This window comes from Bos taurus, chromosome 6 (assembly GCF_002263795.3).
Source record: "Bos taurus isolate L1 Dominette 01449 registration number 42190680 breed Hereford chromosome 6, ARS-UCD2.0, whole genome shotgun sequence".
NCBI lineage: Eukaryota > Metazoa > Chordata > Mammalia > Artiodactyla > Bovidae > Bos > Bos taurus.
In genome coordinates, this window is record NC_037333.1 from 69,805,355 (window position 1) to 69,814,013 (window position 8,659).

The window sequence follows — 8,659 nt, forward strand, 5'->3', positions numbered from 1 at the left end:
GAATGGAGGCAGTGGTGCTAGGAACAGACAGTTCATCCTTTGCAACCAGAGAAAGCCCGTGCACAGCAACAAAGACCCAGTGCAGCCAAAAATTAACTAATTAATTAAAAAATCATTGTTTGAAGCCTACAGCAAACATTATTCTCAATGGTGAAAAACTGAAAGCATTCCCCCTAAGATCAGGAACAGGAAAAGGGTGTCCACTTTCACCACTATTATTCAACAGAGTTCTGGAAGCCCTAGCTACAGCAATCAGAGAAGAAAAAGAAATAAAAGGAATCCAGATCGGAAAGAAGAAGTAAAGCTCTCCCTGTTTGCAGATGACATGATACTGTACATAGAAAACCCTAAAGATAGTATCAGAAAATTACTAGAGCTAATCAGTGAATTTAGCAAGGTTGCAGGATACAAAATCAATACACAGAAAACACTTGCTTTTCTATATACTAACTGAAAAACCAGAAAGAGAAATTAAGGAATCAATCCCATTCACCATTGCAGTGAAAAGAATTAAATATCTAGAATTAAACTTACCTAAGGAGACAAAGTGTGTGTGATTACTGGAGTGGGTAGCCTTTCCCTTCTCCAGGGGATCTTCCCAACCCAGGGATTGAACCCAGGTCTCCCACATTGCAGGCAGATTCTTTACCAGCTGAGCCACAAGAGAAGCCCAAAACACTGGTGTGTGTATGAATACTGGAGTGGGAAGTGTTGGAGAAGACTCTTGAGAGTCCCTTGGACTGCAAGGAGATCCAATCAGTCCATCCTAAAGGAAATAAGTCCTGAATATTCACTGGAAGGAAGGATGCTGAAGCTGAAATTCCAATACTTTGGCCATCTGATGTGAAGAACCAACTCATTTGAAAAGACCCTGATCTGGGAAAGACTGAAAGTGGGAGGAGAAGGGGACGACAGAGGATGAGATGATTGGATGGCATCACCAACACGATGGACATGAGTTTGAGTAGGCTCTGGGAGTTGGTAATGGACAGGGAAGCCTGGCGTGCTGAAGTTCATGGGGTTGCAAAGAGTCAGACATGAATGAACTGAACTGAACTGAAGGAGACGAAAGAACTGTACACAGAAAATTATAAGACACTGATGAAAGAAATCAAAGATGATGTAAACAGATGGAGAGATATTCCATGTTCCTGGGTACAGAGATCAATATTGTGAAAATGACTATACTACCAAATGCAATCTACAGATTCAATGTGATCCCTATCAAATTACCAAAGGCATTTTCCACAGAACTAGAACAAAAAATTTCACAATTCGTATGGAAACACAAAAGACCCCTGAATAGCCAAAGCAGTCTTGAGGAAGAAGAATGAAACTGGAGGAATCAACCTTCCTGACTTCAGATTATGCTACAAAGCTACAGTCATCAAAACAGTATGGTACTGGCACAAAAATGGAACTATAGACCAATGGAATAAGAGAGAAAGCCCAGAAATAAACCCATACACCCATGGGTGCCTTATTTTTGACAAAGGAGGCAAGAATATACAATGAGGAAAAGACAGCCTCTTCAATAAATGGTGCTGGGAAAACTGAACAGCTACATGTAAAAGAATGAAATTAGAACACTTCCTAACACCATACACAAAGATAAAGTCAAAATAGATTAAAGACCTAAATGTAAGACCAGAAACTATAAAACTCTTAGAGGAAAACATAGGCAGAACACTTGAGGAGATAAATCAAAGCAAGATCCTCTATGACCCACCTCCTAGAGTAATGGAAATAAAAACAAAAGTAAACAAGTGGGACCTGATTAAACATGAAAGCTTTTGTGCAGCAAAGGAAACTATAAGCAAGGTGAAAAGACAGCCCTCAGAATGGGAAAAAATAGTAGCAAATGAAACAACTGACAAAGGATTAATTTCCAGAATATACAAGCAGCTCATCCAACTCAATGCTAGAAAAACAAACCCAATCAAAAAGTGAGAAAAAGACCTAAACAGACATTTCTCCAAAGAAGACATACAGATGGCTAACAAACACATGAAAAGATGCTCAACATTGCTCATGATTAGAGAAATACAAATCAAAACCACAATGAGATATCACCTCACACCTGTCAGAGTGGCCATCATCAACAAGTCTACAAACAATAAATGCTGGAGAGGGTGGGAGAAAAGGGAACGCTCTTGAGCTGTTGGTAGGAATGCAAATTGATACAGCCACCATGGAAGGCGGTGTGGAGATTCCTTAAAAAACTAAGAATAAAACCACCATATGACCCAGCAATCCCTCTCCTAGGCATATACCCTGAGGAAACCAAAACTGAAAAAGACACACATATACCATTGTCATAGTTTTCCTTCCAAGGAGCAAGCATCTTTTTATTCCATGGCTGCAGTCAGCGTCTACAGTGATTTCGAAGCCCAGGAAAGTAAAGTCTGTCACTGTTTCCATTTTTTCCCCATCTATTTGCCATGAAGTGATGGGATTGGATATCATGATCTTGGTTTTTTGAATACTGAGTTTTAAGCCAGCCTTTTCACTCTCCCACGGAATTACAGGCATTTTGTAAGATCTTCTTTTTGCTTTTGAAGTTTTGATTTCTAACAAGCGTGTAATATTATATATTTTTCTTAGTAGTAGACCTCATCTCCCAGTGCCCTCCTTTCCTGCTGCTCATAAAGGTGATCCTAACCAGTCCTGCCTCTTACCCATTATATGTCCTTGAACAAGTTATTTACATTTCGTTGTGTCTTGGTGTCTTCATTAGTAAAGTGGGGATGTTAATTTCTGTGCTAGTTAATCCACTGGCATGGATATAAAATGTTCTTCTTGTGGTTGTTTCTGATTTTGGTAGGGAAGTATTAGGCAAGGGTGGGATTTAGGACTAGGATGGAATCATCAATTCACCTCTCACAAGCTATAAAAATAATTTTAAGAGCAAAAATGACTTTTCTGATTCAGATAATGCTGCATTGTTTTATCAAGTTTCTGATTAAAAACTTTATGCTAAACTCTGGAAAACAAAATATGGAACATGTTTCCTTTGCTATTATATTAAGTTAACTTGATTATTTGATGCTCTGAGTTAAAATGTTTCCTACTGAGCCAGGTCTTTCTTTTTGGCTTCAGATACATTAATTGTGACATTTACCCACATTTTTGCATTTGTATTCAAAACCACCAAGAGAATATATAACCATGATTATTCTTTTGTCACTTTTTTTCAAATTACTGTGATTGCACTGTTAGATATGCTTCAGCATGTGGGCCCTGCTGGCTTGTCATCATTAGACACCAACATAGAAGTCTACTAAAAAAAAAAAAAAATCAGAAGATGAAGATAAAACCACTTATTTAAGGCACTTTGTACGAATTAAGTAATGATAGTAGAGTCACATTACTCTTCCTCAAGTATAATTCTTAACTGCTTTTGTGTTTCTTGGCATTTGAATATTTCATTGTTGGCCCTGAGGATGATAAAATGAAAAGACAATACTGAGTTTTTGCTGCTGTACAATGTGTAGACTGTTGAAAAATACTCGTTAATCTTTGCTTTCAACTTATTTACATCTCTTCCTTTTTTATTGTTAGATAGTGTGACCCCAGCATCAAAGACTATTTTGAAAAATGAGAAAAATATAACCATCTCCTCATCTGAATATAATCATTTTCCCTTTTTTGTATTCTTGGTCCATTTTTATCCTTTCACATACACAGCTTTCCATGACAGCAACCAGAATATGTATGCAATTTTAAATATGAATTTTTTGAGCTGTATTTAAAAGAATAATTGCCCAAGTTATGTCAAAACTTGATTGTGTTAGAAAAGCCTTGAGATCAGGAGACCTTGTGGGGAGGAAAATCCTCTGGATTTGGGGGATGTTCAGAGGCGAGATCTGATGTGGTGATGGTAGATGTCTTCTCAGGTGGTCCTTGATAAACAGTTTGAACATTTTTGTTTCTTATGATGAAAATCCTGTGATTTATACTGTCTCAAAACGATTTCAACAGTGAAATGTTTTTTGCAATTACTGTTGCTTATGCTTATTTCACACCCCACCATATTTTAAGCTTGTAGGTTGATAGCAAATGTCGCCCCCATTTTTTTAAATCCCTCCTTGTATCCACAACCTTTGCAGCCATTCCCATTAAGAGATAGTCTCTCTTTCCCCAGCCCTGGAATCTGGGCTGGATTCGTGTTACGCTTTGGCTAATGGGACGAAGCAGATGTGACGATGTGTCAGTACCGAGCTTAGGACTCAGGTTGTGTGCACATCTACTATAGCCTGTGCTAGCCTTCTCGAGGATGAGAGAGAGACTCTGGATTAGGGCCAAGTCAGCCCAGCAAAGGCCCAGCGTCCAGCCAGCCTTCAGATGACCACAGATGCAGGGCTGAGCCCAGTCAAGATGAGCAGAGCAGGCCCAGGTGAACAGGACTGCTCAGCTGAGAACTCATACATGGTGGTTATTTAAGGTTTTTATTTATTTATTTTTATTAGTTGAGACTTCATTTATTATTACTATTACTTTATTTGGCCACAAGGCATGCAGGATCTTAGTTTCCGAACCAAGGCTCGAATCTGTAATCCCTGAAGTGGAAGCGTGGAGTCCTAACCACTGGACCACCAAGGAATTCCCCATGTGTCTGGCTGATTGCTGAACCCAGGGTAGAAAAGGCATGAGCTAGGAAGCAGATAAAAAGCTGGAAGAAGATGCGAAGAGCCCTAGGAACTGCAGACATTCTTTATTCGCAGCCGCAAGGCAGACATGTTTTATTCTCTAATGGTTGCCGCAATGCACGGCAACACAACACAAGGCAATTGCAAGAGCTTTTCAGGTGGTCCGTGCGCAGTGCTATAAATGATCTCAGCTGTTACATCATTATTTACAAAATGTAGGGTGAGAGCGAGAGTACATGGGGTGAGAGAGCCTGACCACCGCCATCCTGGCCAATTGCTTTTTCCCTACACCACGATTGCTATTTTAAGCCACTAGCTGTAGGGTGATTTATTGCACAGCATTATTTTGGTAATATATAACTGATATAAAGTTCTATCACATTTTGACACTTTGCACAATTCTAATTTTTCCTCCTGAGTTTCTATTGTCACAATAAACTAATATTGGTATGGGAGGGCATAGAAATGACATATGCTTTGCTTCCATTACTATCACCCATCTTTCATGGAGGCCAAGGGTTGGTGAAGACTACAGACTGACTGAGAAGTACTTCAAATCCCCATTGAGTGCTTCCACTTGGAAAAATCTACCTTAGAGTTTTCATGCTTCTTTCTTCAGTGGGGTGAATGTGAGGTAATACTGCCTTTATTTAATTTTTCCTTTTTTATCAAATCTATCAAGCCTATAATCTCTTCTCAACAGATTTTTCAAGTGAGCAGGAAACAGGAAAAGATAAATGAAAGTTGGAGTGGTATCGTTAAAGGAGAAATGGTCTCTACAGCTCCAAGTACCATCTAATTAACCTCAGAATCAGGGTAGGACCCTGCAAATAGAAGTGCCCAATCCACAAGAATATAACAAAACCACCTAAAATTTAAGCAATTCATCCTTTCGTTGGGGAGGTGCTGTGGCTGTTGTTATTTATTTTCATCCTAGTTTTAAATGGTTTAGGGTATAGATGTACCTTCATTCAGATGCAGTATTTCTCAGCACAGTATGTATATGACAGATTCCTTCTGTGGAATTATGTCATCAATGGGCTCAGGTATCTCACAGGTCAAGCAAGTTCTCGGACAGCAACCACCCCTCAGCAAACAGCAAGAAGAGCATCCACCAGTCTTGTCTTCTGCACTGAGGACAGCACTGAGTTCCTGATTTCTTATTAATTTGCTCTGATGAGGAGGATTTACCCTATTTGAGGAAAAGGGTGAATGGACTAAATCTGTTGTTCCTCTGTTTTTTAAATTCATTGTCTATGTTTCATTGTAAAAACAGAGCGTACAATTATCATTATTTTTAATTATAAAAATTATTTCTGCTCCTTTCATACATCATACTGTTCAGGAAACAGTCTTACATGCATATCTGAGACAATGTACCATCACACACTCTGTTTAAAGGCAAAGCACCACAGGGAAAGCTGCTCAGCTGCCCAGGGCTCTCGTCTCATGGGATCTCCCTTCCTGATTTTACGTTAATTTCTGAAAGTCAAAAATGTCATCTCCAGAAAAATGCTATATGGGGGTTGTAGAAAATACTTCATTCTATATGATAGCTGTAGAAATGGAGTACTTTTCTTTACGTAGTGAAAAACTAAGACGAAAATGCCATGTAACATTGTTGGTACATGGTGTTTATGGCAGCAGAAAAGATACTGCTGTGAGCTTGTCACCTTGACACCAAGAAGTCTAGCCCAGACTTTTAATACGCTTCCTATGTTTTTACTAGAGCTTCTTCCCTGCTGCTTTTCATTCATCGTTTTCCATATTCCAAATCAGAGGGTTGGTACAGCCTTTAAAACTGTATTAATAGGAGCAAATCCAGTATCCACTGATTTCTTCTCAAAAGGCATTCTCACCCATCAGCTAGTCCAGCAGTTTTATTCTCATGAATACTCTAGCCGTGAAAACACTCCATAGGACACAGATGAATCCAGTGAATACAGGAAAAAGTCAATTGAGTTTTGGAGTGTTTGGTGCCTTGGATAAGTCGAAGATTATGAAACCCAAACCTCCCATTGTAGACAGGAAGCTGGACGTGTGTCTTTCCCAGTATACTGTCCATTTATTTCATAGGCCAAGAAAGCTGTGGGCCTGCTGCCCATGCTCATCAGTCACAAAGCCAACACTTGAACTTTGGCAGTTACATCATAAACTGCTTCTCTAGTGGTAAGGAAGTGAGACACCATCACCAGGACGCACACCATCATGGTCAATGGCATGTGTAACCAGGGCTGTGCTTCTTCAGCTTCAGGTTGGGCCACTCGAACACTAAGCTCTGGACTTGGTTCAAAACCTCCATGTCGGTCACACCACGGGCAGGACTCCACAATTATTTAAAAAAATTTTTTTTCAATTATTCACACATAGTTGACTTACAGTGTTGTGTTAATTTCTGCTGTACAGCAAACTTACTCAGTTATACATATATATACATATATATGTATATATATTCTTTTTCATATCAATTACTTTTCCATTATGGTTTATCATAGGACATTGAATATAATTCCCTGTGCTATACACTAGGACCTTTGTTGTTTATTTTTTTTTAAGTTGTAAAATACTGAAAAATATAAGGAAGAAAAGTAGACCCTTTAAATCCTATGAATACTTTTGGAGAATTTATTTCTAGTCTTATACATATTTTTCTAGACATAATTGGAAATGCAAATGAATAAACAAACAGGAGACACTCATATAAAACCTAAGTAGTGGGAGGAGCAAAGTCAGAAATTTTAGTGGATTTGGAAGGCAAGTATGTGGCCATTCCCTCCTCTAAAGACTGAGGGCAATCGTGGTGTCTGAGGGTGGTGGTGGTGAAAACAAGAGTGAAGCTGTGGACAGGCACGCTTAGGTTGGGACCTGGCAGAAAGCAAAATTCACCATAAATGACAGCAAGCAGAGCAGACATCGATTTGGAGCTTCGTAAGTGCCAGGCATTATTCTAATCCCTTTCTATATAGTAACTCATTTAGTTCTCTTCCCAACCCTAGAGTAAGGAATTGCTATTATTCTTGTTTACACAGGAGGAAATGTTAAGTAACTTGCCTCAAGGGTGGAGCTGGGTTTCAAATCCGTGCCATCTGTTTATAGTGTCCTTGCTTTTAAATGCTATGTGATAATTTTATCATTTTCTTTATTTATCAGTCTGGATTCCCCATGGGACTCCCACAGGCACCTTAGCCATTTAGAAGAAGCCCATCTAGCAGAGCTGTGGGGAATTTCACCTCGCCATTGCAATCATTTCTTGGCTTTCAAGCATGTTCCTCTGCAACAGAAATCTGAGTGTCATCCATCACCATTCATTTGTGCTATCGCCTATCAGGACCTTTTCTTTTTGCCTCTTTTCTTTCAGAACACAATAAATTATATTCAAACTGCAGTCATAGAGGAAACTTTCCTTCCCTCCTTCATCAACAAAGCTGATCGATGGGCGCGAAAGCCCCCGGGAAGCAGCATCTGCTCTAACTCAAGGATCCCCGCCCAAGTGGAGGATGAAATTAACAGACACAGAGCAGTTTTGCAGCTCAACATTTGTGCAAGTCTGGCACATGCACACATCATTAGCAACTCTACTTGAGTAGCAGGATCAAGGAGGTGAGCAGAAGAAGGGATCTCATTAAAGGGATATTCAAGAAAGAAGAAATTCAGAGCATTTAGGTAAACCTTCATGGCTAAAATAAATGAACAAATAGCCAGGTAAGTTGGGGAGGTGTTGACAGACAATTTGCATAATTTTGCCTCTGCACCTTCCAAATCAGAGGGATGTTATGCAATGAACTCCCCAGAGTGGCTGCCTCGTTTACTTAGCTCTGTGAGCTAAAATAAACCCTTTATGAAGGCAAGGATTTGCTGTCCTGTTTCCTGCTGTAATCTGGGCTCATAGCACATGAAAATTAAATATTCATGGAATAAGTTAGTGTAGACTTGCTCAAAGGTTACTTGACCTGAGCTAGGCAGATAAAGTCTGGCATGTTCAGCAGGAATGGTAACTTCTATTCTTAAAG

At 39.4% G+C, this 8,659-nt stretch overlaps 1 pseudogene; it reads right to left on the reverse strand.

The window, feature by feature from the left end:
* Window positions 1-6,515: 6,515 nt before the first annotated feature.
* LOC100296974 (oligosaccharyltransferase complex subunit OSTC-like) lies at window positions 6,516-6,987 on the reverse strand (annotated as a pseudogene).
* Window positions 6,988-8,659: the final 1,672 nt, after the last annotated feature.